This window comes from Nicotiana sylvestris, chromosome 3, assembly GCF_000393655.2.
Source record: "Nicotiana sylvestris chromosome 3, ASM39365v2, whole genome shotgun sequence".
Classification (NCBI taxonomy): domain Eukaryota; kingdom Viridiplantae; phylum Streptophyta; class Magnoliopsida; order Solanales; family Solanaceae; genus Nicotiana; species Nicotiana sylvestris.
In genome coordinates, this window is record NC_091059.1 from 22,855,589 (window position 1) to 22,860,615 (window position 5,027).

A 5,027-nucleotide genomic window follows, 5' to 3' on the forward strand; every position below is an offset into this window, starting at 1 on the left:
GTCAGGCTGTCTTTGTTGTTTGCTGTTGGTTGTTTGCCAAGCTTTTGTGGTCATTGGTTTTTTGTTGCTGTTACATTCGATATCCTGGGCTTCCTGCTGTCTCTATACTCTGTTTTTGGGATTGCCTGTTCATTGCTCGATCACTTGTTGAGTTTCATCATTGTAGCTGTTTGGTTGTTGTTGTGTTGTGCTATTTATCCGCTGCTGCTGTGCTTGCTGCGTACCACTCAGTTGATCATTTTCCTTCTTCTTTTGTTCTCTATCCAGGTACATGACTAATAAACTATCAATGTAACTTGAAAGTTGAGCATGAATACAAAAGAGAAGATCTGAAGATGTTTTTCATACGTAGACTGTTATGTTAAACCTCATGTAATGTACAATAGTTTGCAGTTTTGTTTGGATACTGAAGATAGCTTGCATGCCTAGTAGATATCAATGTAGGGTGATTAAATTTTAGTTTGTATATGCAGGCTGGTAGATAAAAGTATTCCCAATGCAGTAGGTTGTATCTTAGACTTAGTTTAATTGTATAGTATACTCTTTATTGTAGGCCAAGCATGAAAACTGTACACTATTAGTTAAGCCCTTTCTCTTCTGTTAAATTGTCTCATATAACTGGTAAACCATACTTTAAGACAAAGAATACAAAGCTTACAATCTCAACCTCACGAAGGTTGATCCCAAGTCGAGCGAACCAAGCAAGCTCTCATCGGAAAAATAGTGGCCCCGGCCCAGCCGATACTGTGTGGGTTGGGTTTGGGCCCTTAATACTTGATCGGCTAACTGTGTACGTGGTCGTGCTTCTGATTTTGCGCAAGCATTCGGAACCCCGCTTAAATATCCCGCAAGCATGTAATTAACTAGGACTATCTCTGTTTTCAATTAGTAGAGACAAACACGACAAGAAACGTAGTTGTTATAGGATATCCTTTAAAAAATAAAATAAAATGAGACGAGTCTCGCCAAATAAAAGGGACAAATTGTGGGGCCCTCACAAAATATATGTATTAAATACTTAGATTCCGGGACGGGCCGTTTAGCAAATTTCACGGCCCTACCCCAAAATAATAATGCGCTAGTTGCTTTAGGCGCGCCTTTAATAACGTTATCTCCCTAAACTCGGGTGCACATTTATGTGACCCAAATCCAAATCTCAAAGGAGTCGAAATATGTCTCTAGTCACGGGCACATTGATTGTGGCGTGGCCCGAGATGCATTTCCATGACGTTGTAAATTCCTTTTAAAAAAATAATGAATGAGACGAGCCTTGACAAACAAAAATGTAGAAGCTGCGGGGCCCTCTAAATGTATATATATATTAAAAATACTTAAAATTCGGGACATGCCGTTTAGCAAATTTTACGGCCTTCCCCAAAATAACAATACGTTAGTTGCTTTAGGCGCGTCTTAATAAGTTATTTTTCTTAATTCGGGTGCACATTTATGTGACCCAAATCCAAATCTCAACCGAGTCGAGATATGTCGACAACCACGTGTGCATTGATGTAACGTGGTTCGAGATATGTTTTCACGACGTTGTAACTCCTTATAAAATATATATAATAATTATGAAAGCGGTAAAAAGTTAAAATTTTGCACATAAGTTCATATTTGTATAAAATCAGATAATCAAGCCGAATATAACAGTTGAGCGACCGTGCTAGAACCACAGAACTCGGGAATGCCTAACACCTTCTCCCGGGTTAACAGAATTCCTTATCCGGATTTCTGGTACGCAGACTGTAATATGGAGTCATTCTTTTCCTCGATTCGGGATTAAAATTGGTGACTTGGGACACCCTAAACCTCCCAAGTGGCGACTCTGAAATAAATAAACCAATCCCGTTTCGATTGTCCTTTAATTGGAAAAACTCCCTTGCCCCTCGCGGGGCGGAAAAAGGAGGTGTGACAAGTATCATACTTAATCATCTATTACATTTACAAAGAAATTCAATGGTTTTTATTAAGATTACTATCACTAGATGATCTTCTTACACCCATAGGTGAAATGGATCCGCTAACTGCATCACTTGGCTGCAATAAAATAAAAAGTGTTAAAAGTTTTTTTTAGTTTTTCAAATTAAAAAACTACATATAGCTAGATTTTATTTACCGCTGCCGGAGGAGGAGAAACGAAAATCCCAGCAAATTGTTCAGGTATTGTCCCTTCTTTCATAATCATATATTCCTTGAAAGCATTCATCATTTGGTGGTGTGCAGTCATCATTTGAGCATAGTTCTTTTGGCTTTGATTGTGAGAATTTACAATATGATTGTACTTCTCTTCGCATTTGGACGAATATGAACCATTATCACAACTGGAAGAATTTATACCTCCAAAATAACGTCTTGTTTGTCTAAAAACTTTACTCGGGATAGCTCCTAACCCCAAGCATCTTACCCTTCCAGAATGCTCTTTTCCTAGCACCTTACCAACGGCATCATTTGGTGAAACTTAAAACTCATTTGTGGCGCTTTGACTTATAACTAGCTCAATTTTTTCCTAAATATAATATACACAAAATTCATTGTCACAACTTCAATTAGTAATTGACAACATAAGGATAATGTATATTCTTTAGTCACTTTGAATTGGTCAAAGAGTGTTCACAAATTCAATTTCAAGTTCACATACTGGAAATGGTAGTCCATACTCTTTATATGATAATAACTTTCAGAAAAACCAGTCTCAAACAAGAGTTAGCTAAGCATATATTTGGACAGATCCTACTACTATCAATAAGTTTCAAAACTAAAGTAGGCTAGACAATAAAAATCAAAGTACAGTTCACCAACACAAACAACTCAGTAGACTGATCAATTCCACAAAACAAACTAGAAAACACTCAGTATCAAAAAAACTAGAAAACACTTAGTGGGGCTAAATGATCTAACACAATACATGAAGCTTTTAAAACGTAGAAACTTACACATATTTCTCTTGCTGCTTCATTAACATATGACCCATCTTCCTTCTTATGAGTAGCAAGATAGAGTTGCGCTCATCCAGGCATTTGTCCAGATTCAGCCATCTATAAGTAAAAAAATCAAGTCAGAATAACCAAACTAAATAGGAATAGTTTGGAAGTTTAATTAAAGTAAAACTTAATGAATTAACATTTATCACCATTTTAGCTCTTCTTCTGGAGTTTGGTTTGGAGCCACTAGTGTGTGCAACAGTTTATTTCTTTCGAATTTCAGCATTTCTTTTACTCATTTCCTTATAAAAATACACACATCTGAAATATACAAATAAAAAAGTATATAATTACACATACTAATTGATGAATTCAAATAAATACCATTGTCTTTTTATCAAAATTGTAAGCAACATAAGAAGTCCATTGATCCCGTGGAATCCCTGATGGAACATTATCCATAATCTCTGCTTTTGTCTTAAGTGGATCAAATAACTCATACCATAACCTTTGCTTTCCTGCACTCCACTTCTTTCCAATAGAACTATAAACATATTCTCGTGCATTTAACTGAGTTGTCTTAAAACAGAATCGTGGCTACAGGAATAAAACTTCTGTTAGCTAATCTATTACATGAAAATATATAGTCTAACGAGATAAAACAAAGTTACAAAAATAATAAAATAGAGCTTATACCTTTATAATTCAATCAAAGCAACCATTGAAGTATGACTTTGGTAAATCTGGCTAATTGTTGAAGTGAATTGGAAATAAGGAGCAGTCGTTTGCTAAAATTCCACAAAAGCCTGCAAGAACACCCGAACTGACTATGCTGCAGCACGAACTGACGGGGCCGGCTGTGATGTTGTCCTGACTGATACAGTCTGATGTGCTGCAGCCCGAACTGATGGGGTCGGCTGTGATGTGGCCTGAATTGAATGAGCCGACTGTGCTATAGCCCGAACTTACTAGGTCGACTGTGATGTTGTCCTAACTAATGCAGTCTGATGTGCTGCGGCCTGGACTAAAGGTGTCAATTGAAAAATTGATACCAACTGCTGCGTATCATCAAGATGTGAAGGTGTTGAGTCAGTTGTTGATAAAGGTTGTGCTACACCTTGTGAAGTAGATGCTGGCTGAACTGACTTTTGCAAGTTCTGGTAATGCTTAGCCCTTGGCATATCTGGAATCAATAAAATAAATTGCATGAAACTATATACAATAATGGTAAAAGATTGAACAATCTAATTACAAAGTTTCTTGTACAAGAGTCATACAATCAGCATGTTAGTTGCTCTACAGAGAGCAATGAGATTTGCAATTAAGCAATTTTGAAGTAACTAATTAACAGAATCATGTAGAATTAGTGCTACGACGAAACAATCAAATAATCTAATTACTTGCAATCTAGATCATACCTTGCAGCATCAACTCAAGAAATATTTAGGAGAGTGAGTGAGCAGTTTACTGCTATGTTTAGGAAGAAAGGCTTTCTTGCATTGGTATACTGGAAAAGGAATGGATGAAATGGAATTTACTGAAGCATAGAGCAATATGAATGATCTTGTGGCAGAATATTAGCAGTACCAAGATGCAAGAGTTGAAGAAAATAGCGATTATGAAGATGAAGCTGCAGAAGATCAAGAAACAGAGACAGAGACAATATTGAATAGTGACACTTGAATAAATCAAGATAAGAATTACCTATTGCATCAACTGTCCAATGTTGCAGACACTCACATCCAGGACGCTTTTTGAATTGTGTAGGTTATGATGTTGCCTGTACTGATGGATCAAATTGTGATATGGCCTGAACTGAATGAGCTGGCTGTGCTGCAGCCCGAACTGATCGGGTCGGCTGTGATATGGCCTGAACCGAATGAGCCGGCTGTGCTACAGCCCGAACTAACGGGGTCGGCTGTGATGTTGTCCTAACTGATGCAGTCTGATATGCTGCAGCCTGGATTGAAGGTGCCGGTTGAAAAAATGATACCAACTACGGCATATCATCAAGATGTGAAGGTGTTGACTCAGTTGTTGATAAAGGTTGTGCTACACCTTGTGAAGTAGATGATGGTTGAACTTGCTTTTGCAAGTTTTGGTAAC